The 26285-nt window shown below is 39.2% G+C and overlaps 1 protein-coding gene across 5 annotated transcripts in view; it reads right to left on the bottom strand.

The window, feature by feature from the left end:
- Positions 1-26285, bottom strand: part of TLN2 (talin 2) — a 206463-nt gene that overhangs the window by 149512 nt on the left and 30666 nt on the right. The window contains exon 1 of one of the 5 annotated variants that reach the window (XM_040602229.1): positions 13467-13485. The exons of the other annotated variants lie outside the window; for them this stretch is intronic. The gene's annotated coding sequence lies outside the window, so the exon portion shown is untranslated. Of the gene's footprint in view, positions 1-13466; positions 13486-26285 lie in introns of those variants that run through there. 5 annotated transcript variants of the gene reach the window in all.

Genomic DNA, 26285 nt, shown 5'->3' with positions numbered 1-26285 from the left:
TTCCACCACACCAGACACATAAAATATATCATTTATACTTTAGGTTTGAGGAACTAACATTTATCAGATCATATCCAGACTGCCCCCCTCTCCCCAGGTAACACGCCACTCACTTTGTCTCTGCTCCAAACCATCCAACACTCCTGGGCCTTTTTGCCTGCCATCTATGAGTTCAACTAGGTTAACTGTTCAAAATAACCAAACCAACCTGTTCTTTATTGACTGTAATCAGCAACATATACCACATCGATGAATTCTGATCATTTATGAAATATCTGACCAGGGGTAAACTAACTGGAACAAGGCACTCAGCATCTAGGCAAATGTGACTATCCCCCAGGTGAAACTATACTCTCAAATGCAATTCTTTCCTTACACTTATTCCTTAAAAATTGTGAATTTTATGAAAATGGTGCCTCAGTATGAGCTGAAGCATTCCAGTTAGACTTTCTTCCTTTCTGCCTCACAGGTGGTGGGAGCTCAGCCCTGCACTGGTCTGCCAAAAGTCAGCTTTCGACCTCTACGGATCTATTACTGCTTCACTCTATCAGATTTTAACTATGGTTTTGCAGCTTCTAATTGTTAATCTTTACAGCATCCTCCACATATAGTACGATAGTTTTGAGGAGGTATGAAAAAGGCACAACAGGTAAGTTCTGCAACGTAAGAGGAGAGTACAGCACTAATTTCTTCTCAAGACTGCATGCCTGTATCTAGCAGAAAAATCAGTTGAAGTCAACTATGCTGTATTTTCAAAATCATGTAAATCTCAGATCTATGTTAAGAGGCTGAGCTAACTTTCTGTGATTAATATAAGAGATATTACTGTGTATTCATGAATTTGAAGGTTTTGTTCAGGCAAATACTACCTTCCTCCTGTTCGGGGCTCATCAAGAACAGCAGATAGTTTTCCACAAAGGAGCAGGTATTAAACTTCAATCTGAACTCCCACTTCCTCTCTAGGTAAGTTCGGAAAGAAGTCTCTGTTTTGTTGTCTAGTAGAAAGACAAAATCTGTTTAATATGAATTGCTTTTCTTTTTAAGGTAGGCAAAGAAGGTTTACCAAAAGTTAAATGGTTAATAATAGCAATAATAGTAATAATAAAATAAAAAGTTGTTGTTGTCATTACTACTACTACAGAAAAAGCTACCGCAAATATTCAAATATTCACATTCAGTCATGCTTGGTAATTCTTTGAAACATGTTTGCCCGGAACAGTATGTCATCCTGGCATCAAATCGGAATGCCTTTCCTTTGATGACAGAAGGCAAGTTTGACTGATTCACAGGAGTGATCCCAAGTACCAGGCAGTCATGCTTTACTGCCCTCCTAAGAAACCACGCACTAGAAAGGTGCCACATGTCAAACCCACCGATCCTTCTGTCATGATGTGAATGACACTCACCCTCTGCGTGCTACCGCACAGAGAATAACAAGTATCAGCCACTACTAAGTATGCCAGACATGCCACGTCTGCAAGGAGTTAACTAGTCATCATAATGGTTCTTCATTATGATTAAATCTCTGGCTCTAGTTTGAGCATAGAATATAGTCTTTTAAAAACAGAGCTAAATACATAATTTTTCAATCATGTGATACAACACATAGTAATTGAAAATGACAGGTAATTATGTGAAATAACAGGTTTTCAAAAATGAGTACACAGCACTTTCCTCACCAGGGTACCATTCACACTAACAGTAATTTCTGACCTTTTACAATTTGGAATCTATGCTAACGTTAACCGTTCTTTCCAACCAGACAATCTGTAAGCAGTTTAACAGCTGTAAACAAGATGTTAAGCCTATTTTTCATGAGAACAAAAAGCGTACCTTGCCTTCGAACAGTTGCAGTTCGCTGGTGGATACCAACACCTGAGCCGTGAACAAAACTCCATAGCGCCAGAGAGAAATTCTTCAGCATAGGGACTCTTTTATTCCCACGCTGTGATGCTATACACTCAGAATATCCAAATATGTACTTGCACCCACATCAAAATTAATTAGATTTCTCATCTCTTTATGCTGACATACACTAAAGCATCAATTATTCAGCAATCCATTGCAAAGATTCACTGGTTCGGTGGAAGCTATTGAACCTCAGCATTTCCATGGCAATGGAAATAACAGTATATTTGCATCATCTTTATGAAAAAGTGTGAATTCAACTGTCATAAGTAATTAATATTTAAAAAAAAGGAAAAAGGGAACTTTACATTTTCTTTACTGTTAATTAATGAATCACACAGGCCTCAAACACTTCTAAACAAACATCTTTTACAGTAGGTTCACATTTCCCTTCAAGCTACTCATCCACGAAAGACGTATCAATCCAGGACGTAACACTGGCCCTGCTCCCAATCCCCAGTCAAGCTTTCCTCTTCAGGAAAACAAATTTAACCTTTATTTTTAACAACAACAACAACCCCCCCAACAATTAAGCTAGGTTTACAGTTAGATCAAAAAGGAATTTACAGCATAAGGCAATCCAGAAAAAATCCAAAGTCTTAGGCAATTAAAATGACTGCCTATTGCAATGGCTACAGTTTCTATATTTCTTCTCAAAAAGTTAAAGAAAATATATTAACAAAAACATTTTATGTAACTTGACTATGTGCATGGTAGATTTTAATGACATATAATATAAAACTATCACCAGATCCAGGTATTACATTAAAGTCCCTGTAGGAATACCTTGTAAGTAACAAAGGTAGCTGGTTCCACGTACTGACAGTTAAACCAACAGAAACAAACAAATCTATTTTATTGCCAATAATAATTTAAATATGTCACTTTTGAGAGACAATACAAGATTATAATCAAATTATGAAGTTGTCTGTAATGTGAACACTTCCATTGTGAACGATGACATGAAATTCATATACAATGTTGGCAAAATGCCTGCAAATAAAGTAATTGAAAATATGAGTATTACTTTTAGGACTTAAGATTCCATGTCCAGGGTCAGTGCACAAGCTGAATAAGCAATAAAATAATGAAAGTAGTCTTTCAATAGACAGGTAAAAGAAAAAAAAAAAAAAAAAAAAAAGCACCACACCACAAGGTTGTTGTCGTTGGTACAATTTTTTCACAGTATGTTTCCAAGACAGGACATCTGCCATTCTAATGGTGTCATTCTCAAGCTGTCTATATTTAGCATAAAATTTGCCAGCTAAATGTGTTCACAACACAACTACAGCCCATTTACACTGCAGCAGACAAAGCATACAATTTACCTCTCTGGCACGACTAACAGGAACTCTGCCAACCTTCCCAATATATTCCTCGAAAGCAGGGCAGCTTTCTATTTGCATCCAAAGGGTTAGTATAGTATTGGTTCAGAAACTCCAGATACAAAGTGGTAGAAATCCAACAGAAATAAAACTTGGATTTGTCACTGTTATATTATCCTCACTGTTTTGCTAGACTGAAGAGATTCTTTTTGAAGAGCAGTGGTGTGTAAAATTCCTTATCTTCAGACCAAGTTATTGAATACTTAACTTAGGCAACACATTAACTATCCTGACAGTGAGAAACATACTGAATAAAAAATATGCTAAATAAGTCCATGTTTGCATATAAATTTATAATGTTTGGAAAGAGAAATTATTTTGAACTCAAACCAGAATGATCCAAACTCACCAAAACAAAACAAACTTAAATTGCACCCAATCTTTTTATTGGTATGCCAACAAACCTTCGATGTATCACCTTGTCCAGGTCCATGTGCATTACAGAGAATCTCCAGACAAACGGAGATTTGTCTCCCAAACCAGGTCCCAGACTTCCTCAGCACGAAAGCTGGTTATCAAAGGCAATGCAGCTACTCTGAGATGAGGAGATAAAAGATTCTGGGCCAACTCTGTATATGCGCATACATGTGCGTGTGTATGTATATATTGTTGTTACTTTAGACATGCAAACACACAAGGTCTTCACACAACACTTCATCACACAGGGGCAGCACACCCAGCATTTTCAACATGGTCAAGGCTAGAAGTTTTCAACAGAGAAAGCCCGACATCTGAGGTAAACGCCAGCTTGAAAACCCGCTCAGCAGTTGGGAAAAGACACAACTCAGGAAAACCTTCCTTAAAGCCCAAAGAGAATGTGGACAACATCCAGTGAATATTCCTGGGGAAGGAAAGTCTTTACTGTACTGCCCAGAAGGTGTACCTACTATTTCTCCTATTTCAAAACAAAAACTTTATGTTTTTGCCAATGGTTGTAACTTCTAACCCTGAAGAGCTCACATCATAAAGCAGGGAGCTAAAAGTATCACTGTATTTTGCATTATATGCCCTGTACAAATATACTCCAACTCTATTCGTATGATTTAGGTATTTCCAGAACAGAAGTCAGCCATAACTTTAGTTCCTCCTTGCCAGAATACTGTATTCATGGAAGTATTCTGTGCCTAGGAAATTCAAGTTAAAATTCCGTGAACATAATGCTAGCTATCATTCCGCTGTTAAAACGACATGTATTTCTGAAGAGCCAGCAGCACACACGTGTGCTGCCAAGTTCAGAGACCTGAAGGAGGGGAGAATGTGGAGTCAAACAGTGTCAGATTTTGCAGTACTGGATAAAATGTATGTCAAAATGTACCAAGCTGCTAACGAACTCCACAGAGGCACCCAAATTCAAGTAACAACTATGAAATTGATTCATTGCTCTATTTCATTCTTGCACTCCAGAAAGCTATTCTTAAAAACTCAATTCCTTTAGACAAAATAAAAATTGACATACTGTGCCTGATCTTTAGACTTCACAGCTTAAGATACAGTTTTCTCCTAAAAAATAAAATAAAATAAATTGTCCCAATGAAAGGCCATTAATTTATCAAGACATTTGAAAGTATTCTAACAATTTTCAAACTCCACAAATGAAAACTGTCTTCCAACAGACCACACAAGCAGAAGGCTGTCCAGGGCAATCAGGTACCAAAATGCAGTTCTGGAAAGCAAGTTAGAACCTTCACTGTTTATTTATCATTATAGCTCTATAACTTACAGTACAGCATCTTAACACCAATTGTTTGTAATTGCTGTGACTACTTAAAAGACTTGGAATTGAAATTATTTCCCTATTTAAAAAGTTTGATTTTCAAAATTCAGCAGTAAATACTGAAGTGTTCTCTCACAATTTCTCCCTATAAAAACAGCCTTCACAGATAACATTATCTTCTTCTGGATATGAAACTACCAAAAAGGGGGGACACTATAATACCATTCAATGTCCGAGTTTCACATCACTTTAGAATTGGAAGTGCTAAATTTTAGGAAGTCTCCACACTTTTTTTCTGCTACACAAACTATGCAGGTGTTCCTTATCTCAGCATTATCTATCTTTTCCCTCTATCCATTTCTCTAACCACATACAGAAACAAAGCTCAAAATTTCACCCCCAGGAAATCATTTCCTTAAATTTATTCTAGTAAGACAAAAATGAAATGTTATGTACTTAAAAACTAATTTGGTTTAGTCTGTTACCACCTCAGTATAATCTGTAATGAAAAAAGTAGACCTAAAACTGTTTTCTATAAACAGCAACTGCTAATTCAACTAGCGTGCATGCTTTAAATAGCTGGTTTGGGGTTCAAAATGCAATCATAAGCAGGCACTTGAGGCCCATGGATATCTTCCATCAGTGGAGGCTGTCCCTCCAGTTAAGGTCTAAAGACTGTAGAAGTTGAGATCAGAAATAACTTGCAGGGACCGTGGCTGACTAGAGCGGACGGGAAGCACATCCTTACCCACAGACATCGCCCTCCCGCTCAGAGCAAGCCCGTTGTCACCAGCAGCTGTTCTAGACCTCTCCAGAGGAAACGTGCTTCGCAGAACTGATCACCAGTAATAAAGCTTTGTGCGAATTTCCGAGACAGCACTTCCTCGTTTTCTTCTATGCTTGAAGCGCATCTTCCTAGCACAATTACTTGGTATCAAGCTTCCTATACAGTATTCCAGCCTCAGCAATCGACAATTTTCTAATTGCTTTCGGCGCACTTCCCTCTCCAAACAACAGCTGGTTATGCAAGTCAGCGAAGCTGCATTAAACAAATAAGCTGAGCAGCCACCTCCTGCACGAAGGGTTTGTCTTCTTGTAGAAGGTAACAGTCTGCTGGTACTATGGGGAGGGGTGGGCAGGAATTTAAAAGGCAGCTTTAATCACTACTACTTAGTAGAGTTCCTCAGTGACTTAGTCGCTCTGCAGAGTGTACACATAGCTGTTGTACACTATATGCATAAACCAGTTCTCTTTCTGCCTGATTCGTCTTGGAGGGCATAAAGTTAAAATTTCACAAAACCCAGCACATTTTTAACTATGCAGCTGCCAAATCAATTCTTTCCAATTAAAATAGGCTTTGAATTCCATAAGGTCTTCCCACAGATATAAATCTTTATGTCCCAAGTGCTTCCTGCCATTTTAATTGCTCCACTTCAAGTCCCCCAAAGAACAAAAATGATGCTTTGCAGCGTTCACAGACAGGCTGAGCAGCACTTACAGCGTCCCAGGGGAGAACGCTGTCTGGAATGGCTATTCAGATGGGGGAAGGAGGAGAGACAACGCTGATACATGAGAAATACATCCTGCTTATACTCTTCGTTGAAATCAAATATATGAGGAGCTCAAGCTCCTCCTCACTCCCCCCTCCCAGTAACAGAGAGAGACGTCTTCTCTTGACAGGACTAACCTTTCCAAGCACGTGATTCTGGACTGAGGCAGTGTCCAGCCTACACAGGAGAACATGAAATCACCCTTTTCAAGATGCTTTTGCTACTCCTAGCTATGTGGTCTTAGACCAAGTTTTTTTATATACCTAATCTATATTTGTTCAATAGGGTATGGAGCAAGTAAAGCTCCATCACGCTTCCACACTGAAAGAGTTTTGAACTATATCAGCCCTCCAGCCGTGTACATGAGTTGTCTAACCCCAAATACTATCCTTTTCAATTGCTCCCCATACTGGAGCTACTTTAGTTTCAAATCTCCCTGCCTCACTGCGGTTCACCTTTGAAGTTAGCTCCCTAAAGTTCCCTCCATGTGCCACCCCAGCATTCCATCGCCTTTCTGTCAAGAAACTGAAATCAGGTCACCTCAAGACAGTTTGCTAGAAAGTATTGTTTGCCTTTGCTCTCAAATAAGCTACTGAAATACTGCAAAAACTTGAAGTACTCCACAATATTAGTCACCCAGAGCTGGTTTCAGTTGCTGTAACAGGACTATAGACTTGCAACACCAGTGCCGCAGATAAAGCAATGCCCTCTGCCTGGCACTGAGACATGCAGGTGGCACGGTTGCCACTGCACACTGCAGGGTGGCATAGCTTAAAAAACAAACACCCCCACCCCCACCCACCCCCCCAAAAAAACCAACAAAAACCACAAACCCCAAAACACACCTCAAACCCCCAACAGGAAAAAAAACCACCACATTCCAGCAACAAGTCAAGCTGTTTGTATGGAAGAGCAGACTGACTCCTAACACTTTTAATAACAGAGACCCCAGAAAGATATATTTTCACTGACTTTCCATTCGTTGTCCTGGAGCTGAAGCCAAAAAACTCAAGTAAATCAAGCAATTTTCCTATCTGGTCTTTTTGAAACAGGTCACTGTGACACCAGTCTGCACAGAACGAAGGCTTTAGAATGGAAAAGGTAAAACATTGCATTCTTAGCTCCAGTATGTATACAGCATTTCAGTATTTTCCAAGTGATACCCAACATTAATTCCAAAGGTTTTTTCATACACTGTTTGCCCAAGGGACTGATTCCACTGCATTCAGAAAGCACATCTGAAGTGTTTATCGCTTCCAGATTTTGAAAGGAGAAATTAATGCTGTAACTCAGCCGAGTTGTCTGAACAGCTCTGCTAAAGCCTCTCTGGTTTTCATCCCAGAGTCTCACTTCAGAATAAATACATTTCCTGTGCATTATTTCTCCAAGTATACAAAGCTTATATTCAAGTTTTACGCGGAACAATCCATTTGACAAGGAAGATGAACACAAACCAAAACTTACATTGCAGGCTACTTGAAACACATGCAAAGTATTTGGGAACTTGAGTTGCTGCATATAACTCTCAAACCTTTTTGCCATTCTCTGCCAAAAACCTGAAGCACTACATCCAGAATTTGCACTAAAAGCAAAATTTGATAATCATGACCTACACCCAATTCTGCACTTAATGATTTTATTGGATCAAGCTAGCATAGGTGACAACTGACCTCACTGTCCCAGATGTGTAAATTATGTCATATAACGGAACAACAGCTAACACAGGTCTGCTCCAGTTAATGATAAATGAAGTTGATGTATAACATTCAGATCTGAAGGTCTAGCAATCTAACAGCCCAGCTGCCAGCTTGGCCCTAGTGATCAGAGAATGGACACTAGTCATCGGTGCAAAAAGTTGAAACTTTTGCCCAGACAGCTTTTGCTCTCAGAAGGCACAGATCTTAAAATTAAAATGCAAAAGCCTAATAAGATTACAACTGATTGCTGAATAGAGTAACTAAAATACCTGCTTAGGAATGTTAATTTTGGTCATAGACCAGAGGAATGTAAGAACCAACACTAAGTAAATGATTAACATGAAGCTATGCATAAGCCATTTGGATGAACAGGGGCAGTGAGCATGTCTATGACAACTGGTGATATAACGCAACTGTATTTTGGTAGGTGGCATTTAGCAGGTCAACGGGCCAAGTGACACTGTCAGAATTCAATCTCCATCTTCATTACTGTGTTTCTAAATCTGCATTTCAGCTATTACATGGATTTTGTAACAAGCTTTAAGTGCTCCCCACTAAGCTTTTAAGTGACAGAATTCACTTCCATCATACTATACTTTAGAAGCAAAGCTCCTAGCTTGTCTGAAAATTCAGAGCAGCCAAGCTCAGGGATACAATGCATACAAATTGAGAAGCGAGGAACAATTCTGAGGTATTACTGAGCCCAGCAGTAGATAATAATAATCCTCCATGTAAACCACAATTAACAAGGCCAGATTTAAATAGTATGCAAGTTTTTTTGACCTACTACCTTGAAAGCAAGTACTTCAAAGAGACATAAATGCTTCTACAAATTAACTACTTTTTTATCAATTTACTCCAAGAGGAAGACAACTGCAAAATATCCTTTAACATTAAAATTTGGTTTGAGAGAATTCAGAACTGCTTTCTGGATTGACTTTCACTCCAGCTGCTCTCATGAATGGTTAACACTCAGGTTTCCTACAACTATGTGCTACTGGCTCCTTGGACAGCACTTAGCTGTACAAGCAGATGGACAACAAGCTTTTGGAAGCAATTCTAGCCGAGAACATCCAAGCCAAACCCTGTTTCTGGATTGGCACAGGGAGGGGCATGAGGGAAGAACCACATTTCTGGCTGTTGTATTTACCACTTCGCACATTGCCTTGAACCTGCAAATGGCAAGCGTTTAGAAAGGGCAAGTTTTTTCTTGGTGAGAAAGTGACAGGGAACACACATCAGTCTGAAGACACAGAAGATGACAGATCAAGTCTTATAGTTGGAAGTACCACCCTAGGATTGAACAGAGGATTCAATGCTGGATGACCTTAGTGGACCTTAAGGAAACACACACAAGAGGCAGAGGGACCAAGTTTTATCAATGGAAAATAATCACTTCCACGATATCCAATTTTTTTGAAATATTTCTGAGTTTGGGGGGTAGAGGTGGGGGGTTGTTGTCTCAGGAAAGAGACCAAGGATACAGTACCCGAAGTCTGGGGACAACTCCAAAATTGCCTAGAACTTCCCCAGTGCAACTGAGAAAAGGCTCGCCTAATCTGGCACTGTGTTCTGCCTCCTCGTTATCTTTGCAGCTACAGAAAAAGCTGGGCAGATGGAGAGTAGTTTTCTCTGACTGCAAAAGTCCCTAGGGACATGGATCCAGAAATGAAGGCTTAAGAAATCCAAGGAGCAGAAAAGATTTTTCACAGCAACCAGACAGTTGGAGAAGCAAGTAAAAAGCCCTATGATGGACAGTCTGTGTCTCTGGCCTTTTACGTTTCCTATCCAAAGGACACACATGTCTGAAGTGAATGAATTACTTTAATTATATTATGATACTGAAATTCCAGTCACAGGGAAAGCAGTAAAAAATGATGGAAGAAAAAAATCAAAAGTTTTCATCCTTTTCTGTCAATGATTTTCCCTAGCCATTTAAGTATGATGTGTATGATCTTTGCATCCTAACCTGTTTGTGACATAGGCAGCAGAGAGGACATAAAGCAAATGGGGAAAAAAAAAATAATCATCTGATAAGTAATACTGACACACTAAAAATAAGAGTTTAAAGGAAATGCCTCTGTACAAAGGAAGTGTGTATAAGGCCGCTGTACAACTATTCCCAAGCAGATTTTAAAAACAAATGGGATGTCATTTACAACAAAATTAAGATAACATAAAATACATAACATTAATAGTTATATCTACAGGGAAATGTGTCTGAAGAACCTTCTGCCTTGACAGCTGTGGCTCAGTTGAATGGACTTGCTGCTAGAATCCTTCACACAAATTAGGCTTCAGGGAACAAAGGGACACCTAGCCATGGTCATCTGTTCAGCCGTTACAATTCTGGGACAACAAAAGAGAGCTTAAGAATTTCAGAGATGGAGGGAAATGACACCTGCTATTGAGTTGCAAAGAGGACAGCGTGAAAAAAAACAGGACCTTGGCAGTTTGGGGTTTTTTTGGCTACAAGGGAGCCAAATGCATCCTCACAAAAATGCAGTAGTTTTCTTCAAGATCATAAGGCAGCTTATCATTCTGCCAGGCACTTCTATGCTGTCTCTGTCCTTGAAGCTCAGTTTCCCTGAAGTTGTCCTCTTCAAGTTGCAAAAGAGGGTTTTTTTCCTTTAACTTCCACTTCCAGCAGTGACTGCTCGACAATAGCTTTCCAATTCCACCCACCAGGCCCTCCTTTCAAACAACCACGTCTCAGGACATTTTCCAAGGCCTGCCTCTCACTCTCCACAGGGATTTACAAGTACTCCCAGCTTTGCCACTGGTCCAAGAAACAAGCAGTTTATTTCTGTCGTGTGGTCCATCTCCACTGCTTCCTGAATGCAGTCACCCCTCTGAGGACCAGAACCAGTATGCTGTTGGCCTTTAAAAAGTGCCAACAATTACAGCAGAGATGCTCTGTCCTAAACTACCCTTTGAAGATAACAGCCTATTTGCAAGCAAGCAATACTACCTACTGTAGAATAAGGCTGAGCACTGACAGTAACTGACACCAGCAAAAAATAACTCAAGTTACATTCTGCCTTCATGTCTTCCTCTGTGGTTACAAAAGCCCTGCTTTAATCCAGTTCTCCAGAACCAACTTGCACTATAATTCCACAGCTTTATTTCACAGAAGGCAGTGTGCACAGCAACATGAGCTTGAGAATGAGGAGAGAAGATATTTTCAACAACCAAAGCGCATTTCAGCCACATGGTCAAATTCCAGCTGTGACTTTAGCCCAGTACAATTCAGTGGGGTGACACAAGCTAATACAGAACTTGGATTTAGCCCAGAGACTAAAATCCATGTCTCTGCTGCTATTAACTCTAAAATCGAAATTCTCAAAGGCCCCTTGCTCCAAATAAAATATTGCAGCAACAAGGAACCTCCTATAGTGAGACAGTTTGCAGAACAGTTCAGTGGACTACATGACACAGTCTCCCAAGGAATTTCTCCTCCCACACAAGCTGCAAGTTTGAATGATATTCAAAATAGTTATTATTCTAGAATTGCTGCAACTAAAACTAAGATTTGTAGACAATACTTAAGTCAGAACGTTCTTCAGCAAGTAGTCAAATTTACAAACAAAATAAAGTTTTAAAAGCAAAAGTAGCACTTGCAAGATAATTACTTACTGTGCTAATTGATACCCCCTAAAGATAACTGGAAACTTAATGTCTTTTACTAAAAACAACCAGGCATCCTGATCTCTCCCTCAGGTTTTTTTTTCCTTGGGAATCTACAGTGTTAGGTTAGAATAAAGGCTAACCTAAGAAGTCTTCCACTGAAGAACTGTTTGCAGAGGTTTTTTTGCTGTTAGTTGCTTGTTGGCGCTTTTTTATGGGGTAAGTGTGTTTCTTAAATAAAAATGTGATGAAAGCTGTTTCTTTCTTACAAAATTACTTCTGAAAAAACAGTGCATTTTGAATCAGAAAATACAGTGTTCTTCAACTAACAGCTTAAGTCTGGCTACACCATGCAAGGTAGTTTGTGTATACAGTCAGAGAGTTAACAGTTAAATAATCTGATTTAGCTTGGCCCACAGTGTGCAACAAAGGGGCATCAGAACTCCATCCCCTGACTATACAGCAGCTCTGCCCTGTTAGCTGTATTTCTACTTAAGTGTAAATGTTTCAGGTCAAACCATGGTTTCATGCAGGGGGTAAAAAAGGCCCAAGCTGGCAAGCTCTATCAAAGATTAATACCTTTTTTACATTTTAATATGCTATGCATGCTTTCTTAGCATATTTTCAGATTCATTAGGCACATAAATTGAAAGTTATATTGTTTAAAGCCGCAGTTTAATCCCTTCTGACTCTGGCATGGTTTGATTTGCCTAGTTGCAGACTGAGCATCATGTGTGTGCCATCAGGGAAAGTCAATCAGCCACCCCTAAGGAACCCTCACTTCACTTAATAAGGCTCATGTTTGTGCTTGTCTCTTACCACTACGCTGAGCCACTATTTCAGCTAGCTTTTTTAAAAAGTGCCTGAAAAACAGTTTCTATATAAACCCTCCCTGCAGTGTTAAAAAGAAAAACAAACTCCTCCACCCTCTAGGAAGCCTTCTGTACTTAATCCTATTAAGTGCAGGATCAAAAGCCACCGCTGTTATACACCTTTTAAGAACCAATAGTGCATTGAACAAAGCGCTGCGTTACACAAGTAATCTCGGACCTCAACTACAGACTCTCGTGGCCTTTCAACAACAACAAAAAAAAGTAGAAATGGAAGAGGGTAATTCTGGACAGGTAGCATGGTACACTTATCTACTGCCTTTTTGAACAAAATCCTTTTACATAATTTTTGCAATTACTTCCTTTGATTGCACAGAAAACCGCACAGATAATTATGAGCCTGCTTTTGCTGACCATCAATACTGACCATTAAGACAAGTCACCTCTGAAAATGCACAACTGCTTTGAACTGCTAATTATTCTCAGCATCACAACCCAGTCTGCAACATTTCCAACAACTGCCAGAGATTCCTCCATGTATAGTCTGGCACCTGGCATTATACCTTGCTACGTTTTCCACTCCCATGTGCTCAGGTTAAGTATCTCCCAAGGTTTCCCATCAGGTTGTTTGCTCCAGCTTAGGAAGAACCTACAGAAATGGAATTCCCGAAGTCAACAGGAGAAAGGCGAGTGTCTACATTCAATAAATTTAATTAAAATTAAATTACAGTACTGCATTAAAAAATACGGTTTACCTGGTGTAGCCATAAAAACATCAAAGTTGTCCTTATTTGCAAAAATTGATTTCTGAATGCTGGACTTCTGGGCTATGCTGTAAGGGTATATTTAGCTGCTGCACTACAGCTCTCATCTCAGATTACACTACTATTTAAGTCTAAAGAGCAATGCATGTGTTTGTAAGAACCGTTAAGAGTAAACATGCAGGTCCTAACAGTAAGATTGTGTGGACTAGGTTAAGCCTTGTAGAGATATAAAATTTAGGCATTACCTAGGAGGACCTGGACATCTTGTTTGTCACACTTCTTAGCTCCCAAAGAAACCTGTACTAATTCCTCAATTTAAGACAGGAATAGATTAATTGCTCTCCCCATCAGTGGAGAAGAGCCTTTCCAAGCAAGGCTGAGACAGAAATAGGGACATCATACTCTCAACAACTCCCAAATCACAGCTTAGTCCTGTGGTTTCCAAGCCCTTCACCCTTGAAAGGGCAACAACCTCCACAAACCACAAAAGGAGGAGTATCTAACTGGGTACGCCTTCTGTGCACCTGAGCTAGGCCACCTCTCACAGCCTAACGCTGTGCTCGATGGTTTTGAGACTGGTTCAGCTGCCTCCCCTCTCTGAATTTGGAGAGGCATACCAATGCCCTTTCCAAAGAAACACACAGCCTTTGAGAGGACCAGTAATGAACGTGTAACCTGAAGGCCAAAGGGTAGAAAACAGTAGGGCTGAAGGGGAAAGATACTGGAAAGAGTTTGGCACCAATTCCTCCTTCTGTATAATGCTTTTGAAAAGACTGTGGCATCGATGTTTGGAGATAACAAGCTTGAGAACAGCAGAGCAACCACAGGAGACTTAACAAGCAGCAAACCACAATTTGGGGCTGTCAAAACAACTGCCTTATGCAAGTCAATCCATCGCAGAGTCAGCTTTTGCTGCCTTATCACCAGAGCCCCTGTCCGGCTCTTCAGTATTGCAGAAAAGCCCCCGATCTGCTGACCCATGCTCAGAGCTCAGATTCTTGGTTGAACCAATTTCATTTGGATGCAATGAGAGGAAATATGGCCCCTCACTTGTAGCTAAGTGGATGTTAGCAGTGTTAAGCGAATCCTAGCCCTGTGTAGCTGTAGCTGCCAATGGAAAAACCAAACACACATGCATGATACCTTTAATACTACCAACACTAAGTAATGACAGGAAAAGTACTCTGAGCATAGAAAACAGCTTACAAGACTGGACAATGGAAAAGAAGAACAAAAAATACTTAAAGTAACAAAAAAAATTACAGAGCTGTCATAATAAGGAAACCTGACATTTATGAAGTTATTCCCTCAAAAGCCTTCCTGTAGCAAGCGGGCAAAAAGCTCAGTCAGGCCATTCATGCTGCAAAAAGGAAAAAGCTGACGGCATGCAGGTGATGAACAAGCTAAGTGTGCTACGTGTGGAAGCAACAGTGGACACTGAAGGCAAAAGCCAAGATCATAGTAGCTGCAGTGGTTTGTAAAGCAAAAGGGTGCATAGGTGTCTGTAGCACTAACAGCATGAAAGCGTCAAGTCAAATCCGAGGCACCTCAGTGTCTCTCATTCCAGTTAACTCTGTTCACCTCAAACAAAATTCTTGTTCAAATATGATCCAAATCTGGAGTTCAACAGGCAAAGAACTTGATGCTACAGCAACTATGGCAATGAAAATACAGGTTTTTTAACTCAGGCTAAGTGGAGACCTGGCTGAACCTCCTGTTGAACTAAACAGGAGCACACAAAAATGAAATCAAGCCTCAGACGCAGCCTGAGAGTGACAAATCCATATGGACCAGTTTGCAGACACATGCCTTTTAACTACCTTCTCTGGAGGGTGAGCAAGTCTGAATAAGATCCCCAAACAGTTGTCAAAGTGAACAATTAAAAATTAAGGGTACAGACTCTCACTGAATGTAAACTGAATGAATGTAAAACCTGCTAAGCCTTCTGTCTGGTGAAGACTGGATTAGATGGATCCCTCAGTACTTCTATAGGGAAGAAAGGCTGCAGACACTTATTCCTGTTTTTCCACATTCAGCTCAACCATTGACAGCCACGTGTCAGTGTGGCTTCTACACCTCTACAGCCTGAGCTTCACATGCTATACAGCACCACATTAGTTATCTTGACAGTAGCACAAGCATAACATCAAAGCTCAAGTTTTAGAAACACTGGCAGAAGTGCTATGGTCAGTTTGATTACAGGATTTTTACACAATCAATGCAAACTCACTTGTCAGAAACAGTATATAGTGGTTTTCCACAGCATTAATATATCTTCGTTTTTTTTCCCCTTGCTTCCCTGACCACCTTCAAATGAGAACGTGTCTCCATGCTGCCACCACTCCTATGAACTTGTAATCATTTGACCAACTTGAATATAAGCTGAAGACAACAGCAGCATGATTTGAAGCAGTTCACAGAAAAATCACTTAAATGCCCAAGAGACTATCCTAATTGGCACTCCCATTTCCTATGGAATGCACAAATATATTTAATTTGATTTAACTCACTCTGATCACTTGCTGGAACTCCAAGGAGTCTTCATCCTATCCCATGGCTGGTGGTGTGTGCTAACAGCCATGCAATAAAAAAACATAAGACAGAGTGTATGGCACATGTAGCAAGGAAAGATGCGTGGCCACAAGGAAGTTATAGTGCTAGATAACCCAGAGAGCTTGAACTGCAACAGGCAGACCAAGGGATTAGCACACTGGGCGGGAGATGCAGTAGACCTTTCATCTGCTTCCCATAAATCCCCTATCTGTTTGGGCAGTGACCAAAAAGTCACAAGTTTTTGAAAGCTAAAAGCAACAACATTCACCTCTGAAGAAAAGGCAACCTAAAAGCAGTAGTAGCAGTGTGAGCTTAAATAAAGCAAGCACTTAAACACCTCCTAGTTGTAACAAGCTCAAGACATACAAGCAACAACAGATGAGGAAGCTATGCTGCTGGATAAGTGTTCATCTGCTGCTTATTAACATTTTTTCTTCAACTCAGAGACTTATGCCTTCCAGATTTTTATTCTGTACAGGCTACCTCATGCTCCGTCTCTAACACGTTACTGCTGTATGCTTTGTAATGTTTCCTGAACATGCTAAGGATTGACATTGCTGCTACAACTCACGGAATTTACAGAAGTGGCACACCTCTGGAATACCAGTAATGTTCTTTGTGGACTAGACTTTGTGGTACAGTTTACATTCATTTCAGTATCAGTCTAAAGCAGTATGCCAGGTCTTCCATATCTTGGCACTCCCAACAGTTAGAAGATACTGCACACGTAAATGTATGAAACAAAGAAATTAGTTACTGAAGGCTGTCTATGAAATAGCATTTATAGTCAGCAAGTTCTTTATTCTGTTCTGGTGTATTTTCCAGAGGAACTTAATTTACAGTAGTGATGATCTGTTTCTCCCCAAGCTGTAATTCAACAGGCTTTGTTGCTTATTCCTCCCCAGGTTTTTTTGTCCCACACTCCAAGACAGTCCTAATATCATCTTTGTATCATATTTTTACCTTTCCCTTGTAAACCAGTAATTTTTTGTTATACTTCTCGTCATTTAGAGTAGCTCTCAGTTCCCAAACAAAAGTACGGGGGAAGAATTCTGTTTCAGATATTCTGGCAATAGGGAAGAGTCACAGTATCACAGAAGACAGTGTAACCCAGTCATGAAAGCAGCTTCTGGAACCAGCTCTTCTTAAGTCCACATATGCAATTCAAATCCAGTTTGGCATTTCATAACCCCATTCAAAATGAGAGATATGTAATCATTTAGTCAAGGCAAAATAATTGGAATAAAAAAACTCATCACACAACACCTGCACACATAATTACTTAATAGTCAGCTTGCTTTGTTTTGCATAATTGCTTGTTAAATTGTATACTGGATTTTTGAGGTGGTGGCATCTTTAAATGCCTGACTGCAAAACAAAGTTAAGATTCACAAGTATACAAAAGCAATCTATTCCTCAATTTACACTGAGCTTCCTTGCAAGAAGCTTACAAAAGTATATATTTATTTGTTTATCCAGCCAGGGAATGTTTTTATTGACAACCAACAATGTCTGTGGTGGCAATGCAGACTGGGTTCTAGGTTTAGAGTTTTCTAAGAGAGTTTCCCAAGATCTGTAAGGATCCTATGAAGTTCCCACCCATCAAAATCACAAGTTACAGAGATATGGAAAAACTCTTAAACTGCAAAGCCAGTTTCCATAGCTTTTGCCCTCTTCAGCTGGCTGCGCACAGACAAAGCAACAAGTCATTGGTCTTGCAAAAGGGTAAGCAGCCACCTAGTTCTTGGGCAGCAATTAAATCTGCAGTGGAGAAATGGGGTAAAATGGCTCCTGCTACAGAGCCCTTTACACATGGGTAAAGTTTGTTCTATAAGGCTAAAAGGGAATATGCATAAGGCACTCCCATATCTTGAAAAATCTTTGAAGTCCTGAGTATTAAACTCCACTAACAGCTTCTTTATCTTACATAATTTCAGACAACAGCTTATTTATACAATGTTGAACACTCCAAGTCAAGAAAGCACAGCTTTAACTCTGTTCCCTTCTCTTATCTAAATAAGATCTTTCTTTAAAGGACCCTTGATGATGAAAGGGCACTACAAATCATGGATGCATGTGAGTAGTTCCTTTCAGCCATTTCAAATACTGCAGCAAATGACCTTCTGAAAGCTGGAAGCTGTTGTAAGTTTCCTCCTGCTACCTGCACTTCTAGTTCCTGTACATCTCAGATTCCAGGAAAAGAATTATCTTGTTATGGGAATAAATGCAGTGACCATATACAAACAAATTTTCAATTTTGCACTACATACAATAACTTAGTACTATAGTTCCAGCATACTTGGCATCCCAGTGGCTCATGCATTTAATTAGTGCAGGCTAACTTCCCACACAATTTTAATATTCCTGAAGGGGTAGATTAATTTAAAAATGCAATCAAAGTTGCAATTTAAAATATAATAATGTTTCTCCATTGCAAAAATAAAGTCTAATGCGTAAGTTATTCATCTTGGAAGCATCAGGATACCATATCTTTGGATTGTATTATTTCATTGCCACTAAAATGTTTATGCTTTCCCTCTGTCTCCCCTTAGCCATAAAATGCATCTTGTTCATTTATTTAACTTTGTCAAAGCAGCTCTTTTGAGCTCAATATTTCTTTATACATTTTCAAAAGATAACTAACTTCTCATCTATTTATTTAAGAAGATAACAGCCTCTGGCACATCCTGAAATTAACCTGCCAGAACTGCTTATCTATTTATTTGAGGTATGGAAAGCATATACAAGGAAATACCCTTCTAGTAGAAGAGAATATTGAAACTGAAGTTCTCTCACAAGTTCAAATGAAACAAACACACTCTTTCCTACCTCTCAGAAAACAAATTTTCTCCATAAGCTAGGTCTCCATCATAAACATTTCTAGGAGAAAATACAAATCTAAACCACTTCAACTGCTCTCCACCTAAAGCAGAAATCAGGGAGCCATTTAATGAACCATTAACAAGCCCATCAACAGTTTAAACACAAGTTACATGCCCAGAAAGGTAACAGATAAGCAGAATAAGCAGCCTGAACCTGCCACATAAAGTGGAGCCCGTTCTATATGGGAAAAAATGAAGCAAGGGGAAAGTAAGAGAGAAAGCCATCAGCTCAACCCTCCACAAAATCCCACACCACCACCACCCCAAAAAACCAACCATCACACACAACCAAGCAACAAATACTCATTTCTGTGGCTGCCTTCAGAAGTAAGGACCTCTCGGACTGAACACGAAAGCTGCTCTGGAGCAGGTGTTAGAGGGATTTTGGTGATGACAAAGCAGGGAGAGACTGGAATACAAGCAGAATGCTATATTGGGATATATAAGGATAAATATAAGTCTTCCAACAGTTCTAGAACAGGAACACACAAAAAAAATTACATTGCCAATTTGCAAACTGCCTTCACCTTTGTGAAACTTAAAGTAAAAGCTGTTCACATTCTAAAGAAGAAAGTGTTGATTTTGAGCAGTGAGACTAGCAAATGTGGTTTCCTGAAGACACAGTGCCTTTCTCCTAACACTTCTCTCCCCCAATAATTCTATTTGTTTCAGATGCCACTCTCCCCCAATAATTCTAATTCCTTCAGGCCCTACATCCCTGTGACATCTTCTTCCTCCCCCAACAAACAACTTTGCAAGTGCTTCCATGCAAGCTGAAACTCCACACAGCACGAGTAGCCAGCTACAAATCATTTCAGGTAATACTCAGCAGCGAAAAGAAAATTTGTAATAACGTACAATACTCAAGAGATGACACGTCAAGACAGAAGGGAAAAATGAAATTCAAACAAAATGAAAGATAAAGCAGCTGAAAATACCTAAAAGAACTAAGAAACCTCAGAAAATTTTCCAGATATTGCCATAATAATAATGAAGATGACTGATAAGCCAGATGTCCCACTTGCCAAGTCTCACAGAAGTCCAATACCAATTTCAAAGCCATATAAACTGGCTTGTTTTTCTTTGAGAACACTACACAGAGATCTAAGGGGGAAAAAAAGCAGAGAGGTAGACAACTTTGGAATAACAGAATAACAGGAATAGGAATAAGAATTGTTAAAATCTGGACAGATGCAAAATCAGTGTCAGGCCCTCCTACTTAAAAGTATATGAAGAACAAAAAGGTTCAGAGAATGTGAACACACTGGTTCACATAAAATTCATACGATGTAATACCTGATTTAATTATAAAAAAAAATTATATATATTTATTTTTTAAAAAAATAAAAGAAGAACAATGCCTTAGTTTAACTTCAGGACAAATATTTCAAGGCCTGTTCCACGGGGTCCTTCCCTTCTGCCAGAAAAGGCAAAGGAACACCCATTTAGCTTTACAACAGTCTGCACAATTTGTTACAAGCTTTACATTTCCTCAAATATGGATTGACACAACTTTCTAAAACTCATAATATTGAGGTTTGCTTTATCATGCTTTATAAACTGGCTCTGCATCTTACAGTACAATTTACTGCAGCAACACTGAGCAGTTCTCGCAGAGTTTCAATGTACCTCACAAAAAGAACCTTTAGAATCATCTTTGAACCATGCACCCCTTTTAACACACTTCATCAGGATAGTCTGCACAAAAACATTAAACCAAAAGTTGCATATTTTGTAGTCATAACATCCAGCCAGCTACTGCAGTTGCGACAAACTATGCTTGTCAACAGTATACAAACACATAACCTGAGGCTGTAGTAAATTTTTTAAGAAGTTAAACAACCAGATATTGGCAAACTTCCTAGAACTCAGTCTGACCAGAACTCAAGGACACTTTGGCACCACTGTGGGATCAGTGATGTAGCAGAAGCCCTACCTGCAATGAAAAATGTTTCAGTTGCAACTCAAACTTTGCTTATGATCAACCTTTTCAAGCCAAAAAGCCAAGTAATTTGGGAAGCTCTGCCTGAACAGCAATCTTATCCTTGGACTGGTGCAGGTTGGCTAACTTTGAGTATGTCAAGCTGAACATCCCCCGCTCTGTAGGAGAGGCCATTTTATAGCTCTCTCCTCCCCCCTAAAAGCAGTTTCATTTTCGTCAAAAATAACCACAATACAACAAAAAGTTAGCATATAATTAAGATTTGCTACAGCCTATTTAAATAAACTAAACCTAGGGGTTTGTAAGAGTTAATCTACAAATACACACAGTGAGAGAAGAAAAGAAACAGAGCAAGTAAGATAGAATTTTCATTTTTTTCCCCCAGTATTTTCATTGTCTTCAAATCTGGAAAGTTTCAGTGTTTATCTCAGTGTTTGGCGCATTTAAAAGTCAAGAGCTTTAACCCATGATTTCAACTTAATGTAAGTCTCAAAATATCAGTTATTTCCTATTTGCACAATAAGTGTCAACACCTGAAGATAATTTAATATCCATCTGCAAACTGAACAGTGGAGCAGTTCAATCAAATCAACCATTCTTGACTTCACAGCCCAGTAAGAAGAGCCAGAGTTCTGAGTTCAGAGACACAGACATGGGATATAGTAATTCATCAAAAAAAGGACAACGTGGCAACTATGAAGTTGATTAGCAAGCAAGATCCACAGTCCAAACTCACTATTTAACTGTTTCACTATCCAGCATGAAGCATTTTTAAACACCTGTTTACATTCTCTGAAACAGAAGAGCCAAACCCTCCTTGCAATAGCTGGGATCATTAACGCATACATAGTAAAAGCCCCAAACATGAGCGGTACTATTGGCACGGCAGTAAGCAGCTGAAGCAATCTTCAGAGGTGAAAATTCCAGACAAGTTTGGGTGTTTGTGCTTCAAAATCAAGCCAGTATCAAACTCAAGTTAGTGTTTAAATAACTAAATGTAACTGATACTGATAATCAGCTGTATTGACAAAAGAAAGTCATGTCAATGGAGACAGGAATGTCAGTGGGAAAACCAGTGAATTTTACTTACACCTGAACATTCCTGTGCCTAGAAATAGCTTCAAACCAAACACTGGGAAAGCAAGGAAAAAAGTTAAAATGCCTGTCACATGATGACGAAATCTCATTCTCAGAGCAAGATAACCGATGAAAGAAATCAAAAGATTCTCTTAAAGGGAGAAGTGCAGTTTCCAGCCACATTTGAACGACATCAGTCATAACATCTGAACCACATTTTGACTCTTTTCATGTTTCTGTCTCCAGTCATAGTAAGTTGACTCAATGATAAAAAATAATCTAGCATTTCCCATTTTTGAACTGTCAGAATATGTAATCCTTATAACAAAACCAGTTTTTCCTGTTCAGATATTTTTCTAGAACCCAATTATTGCAGGATGATGGGTGTTTGAAATACCATGTAGTGTTTCATACGGCACTCCCAGTAAGGAGCACACTGATCAACTGACCTTGAGACAAACACTTTTTTTTCCCCCCAGTGTTCTTGCTAGAGCATTTAGCTAGCTAAATAATAATTATGCTAGAGCATATCTAGCTAAATAACCATTAATTTCATTTTCCATTCCGCTACAGATAATACCATTTTCTCCAGAGTATTTGTTCAAATGGTGAGAACACTAGTATAAGGTTAAACACCACATATACTACATGATGTCCTGTCAAAGATGAAATACGTAGCAGCAAACTCCAGACTGTCAAATTAAATCTTATCATATGCAGTTACTTTGAATGTTTCCCTATTCTTCCTCCTCCTATTGATACATTTATATAAGTTATGCAGTCAAACACTTTCTCTAAGATACTAAGTCAGTAAAATAACAACAGCCATCTAAGAGACATACATTTTATTTACAAAATTTTCTCCTACCTTTTTTACCTTCGTTATTTTTTTAAGGGATACTGATGTAAAATGCAGTTTTAAGACAGCAGTGCCTAAATTTTGATTACTGATCAGCTGCATGTGCTAATCACTACAGGCTAAGTAGTATAAAATAAATGATGCCACTAGCCACCTGTTTTGCAAGGCTTCCTAAAGCACACACATCATCACGCTAATTAGTACTATCTGTCTTTGAGGTACGTAGAACTTCAGATGACAGCAGAATATTCCCCCGTACCACTGTACTTACTAGTTCCTTCCTGCCAATCTGGGATCTTAGAATACTGGAACTGGTCAACAAGACAGTCCAGCAGCAAGCAAGACCTAGGTGTTAACTCACAGCAGAGCACTGTTGGGGGCTGGGGGGAAGGCATGGAGAGAAAAAAAACCAAAACATTTTAAATATTCTACCTAAGCAAAGAGGTTAGGGAAACCAACAGCAAGTGCTGACACTGCTCTTCAGAAAGACAGACACACCAAGCCAAATAACAAAAAAAACCCAACGCTTGAAATGTGGCAGCGAAGTGACCCATACTTCAGTGCTTCAGAATGAAGTTAATAACAAACCAGGGCAGCTCGTATTGCAGAATTTAGCTGGAGGGACCTGACAGCAGCAACTGCTATCCAAACATACATAAGCTACAGCAAATCTGATGTTTGATCAAGAATGTGCATATTGGAGAAGTGTAGAGAAAAAGGAAAGTCCTGATAGATAATTTTAAGATTTGCAGTGTCACTATTTCTATCACTCCACACTTGTTTGTAGACAAACTATAATTATTTTCAAGATGACTGTTGTAAACTATGGCAAATCTGTGACTCTTCAGGCACCAAAAAGTTGTTTGTGAATCCAGTTTCTATTTAAATGCCAAAGTTATTTGTCCTTACTGACATCTGTGAATCCAAAGGTCACAGTCTGAGGCTGCCAAAACCTACATTTTGGCCAAATCATAACAGAGTACCTTTAAGAAATGCCGTATTTTACATACCTTTTAAAGATCTCATGTTTTATTCTCATGCAATTTACCCATTCAACACTGACATCTTTGGGCTAAAACTTCACATAGCAAACTAAGCAAAAAAGTTACACTAGAGCCAGCAAAGGAGTAAATATTACAATCAAAAGAAAGATTTTCATTCTACATGAATGTTAGAACATTTGTGCTAAGGTGTTAATTTGAGGAGAAATACACCATGTAAAGTGCTTCTTTCTGAATCTCATCTCCCTTTCAAATAGCTGAAATTCAGATTACATGGATCTAACAAATAACATTTCTTATTTTAGTACTTGCCTTTGGAACTTTCAACACGCTCACAAAGTTTTTGAGAATTACTTGCAGTGTTTAAATAGAACTCAAAAGCTGCTCATGGTGTTATCCAGTGATGCAAACACACATGCAACTATATATATGCATGCAGATACACAAGATACACAGTGTACCTTTTACTCCTGACTGGTTTCATTACTCCCAACCTCAGTTATGAACATACCACTACAATATGCTCTTTGAGGTTCCAAGGATTATTTCACATGTGGTTAACTTTTCACAAAAAAAAATCTAGGAAATGAAGTCATTTGTTGGTCTTGAAACTACAGCAGCCGTCATTACCATTCATTTTAACACTGCTGCTCATCTGTGTAGTAAAGCTGAACATTAAAAGACATCAGTTATTCACAGCACAAGTGCCTGCCTGCTTGACCTCCAGTGCAGAAGGGCATCAAAGTCCACTATTCAGGGTAATCTACAAAACTTATGAAAGTAATGTAAAATATCAGATCTTTTCCCATCAAAAGGGAAAAAGCTAAAGCATATTAGTAGCTTTTCTTCAGTTTTAAGGCTTAGCAGCAGGAGGTACTTCATAGACATGGACAGATGATTTTAAAGCCATTTCCTATCAAAAGTTTACAGATCAGGGCAATGATAATTTTATCTAAGAAAACTGAAGGTATGCTAGAAATAATTTGGGATTCAAACCAAACCTACACTGTAATCTATTCTTAGGTAACTATCTTATCTTTAGCCCTTACTGGAACAACTGTATGCCTGCCAACACCAGACAGCAACCTTACTTTATCTCTTCTTCTACAAATTCCTCTGTTGCATGGTTTGGAATCACAAATATAGCACAGAGAAGGCCTAAATTAATCCTAAAAAAGTGACTCTCATATATCAAATAAATATCTCCAATTGTAACTGAAAACTGCATGTGACTTGCCTACTAGAGTAATGCTAACTAGATATCAACTTACAGCCTAATGATTTGACATATTTACACATGCATCAATAAAGACATTTTTCATCTTTTGATGATTTAAATCTTTAAGACGGACCAGACCATCCCTCACCTCTGTACTCAACTGGTGCAAATATTGAGCCAGCGCTCTAAATCCTTCTCTGCAACTGGGTTGATTTTGTAGATCAGCAGTAGCAGCTCTCTCCTAGAAGCACTGCCAGTTTCTGTTCTGGAGGAAGAACTAATGATATGTATGGAAGATATTTTTGGCACTACAAACCTGTACCATCCTAGTGCCTCAAAGGGAAATTCTCAGTGCATCCATTCTGTTAATATGAGTGGGAATGAGAGGAGCTTGTGGCACAGGGTACAGTCCAAGACAGACTGGAATGCCCACACCCCCACATAAAGAAGTGGCTCAACAGGAAGCTTGTCATATAAAGGATCTTAACAGTTAAGCCACCCCAATCATAATTTGCCCTATATCTGCAATTACCTCCCATTTTTACTACAAATAAATTGTTTTCTTTGAGTAGTCCAACCACTAGTAAACTCCCCCTGAACAGCCAAAAATATTGCAAGGAGTGTCTTCCACTCACCATGCTTTCATTCACAGCATGTTACTGGTGCAGACAAAGGTCACCAAAAGAAATGTGACAGCAGCAGTTAGCGCTGCTTAGCCTTTGCTCAGCCACATGGAATAAAAGCTGGCCACTCAGCCTGAGCTGCACCAGGGCTTACCCCTGCTTACCCCCAGCAGCCCGCGCAGGCATTCACCTACGTAACTGGTTCACACTAACTGCACCTGCTTGATCTTGAAGTTGCCTTTCAGACTGGTCTGCTAACAAGTCAGGTGAAGTTTTCACTGCAGCTTCTTCAGGGACTTGAACAGGGTATGCCACACAGGTATCCCTTTTAGCATTGCAAAATAAACGTTATGCTTCCATGTCACAAAGAACAAAATTATTCCAGGTGCAGGAAATACATTTCTGTCATCTTCCAGGACTGGAATACATGATTTCACATTTACTTAAAAAGAAAATGCTAAGTCACGCACTAATTAGGTTTTTTCCCCCTAATGTATTTGACAGCTAACAGCACAAATTACTGGCTTTTCTACTGCAGCAGACTCTTCTAGACTGCCAGCAGCCTGCAAGCAACCTTGAACATCTGCCTTACAGGTTACTTGCTCAGACTGACAGCAGTAGGCACACCCACCTGAAAAACCTGCTGTAAGTGTT

Source organism: Falco naumanni, chromosome 7, assembly GCF_017639655.2.
Source record: "Falco naumanni isolate bFalNau1 chromosome 7, bFalNau1.pat, whole genome shotgun sequence".
Lineage (NCBI taxonomy): Eukaryota > Metazoa > Chordata > Aves > Falconiformes > Falconidae > Falco > Falco naumanni.
The sequence above is the reverse complement of the archived record's forward strand: the minus strand, read 5'-3'. Positions and strand labels throughout refer to the sequence as shown.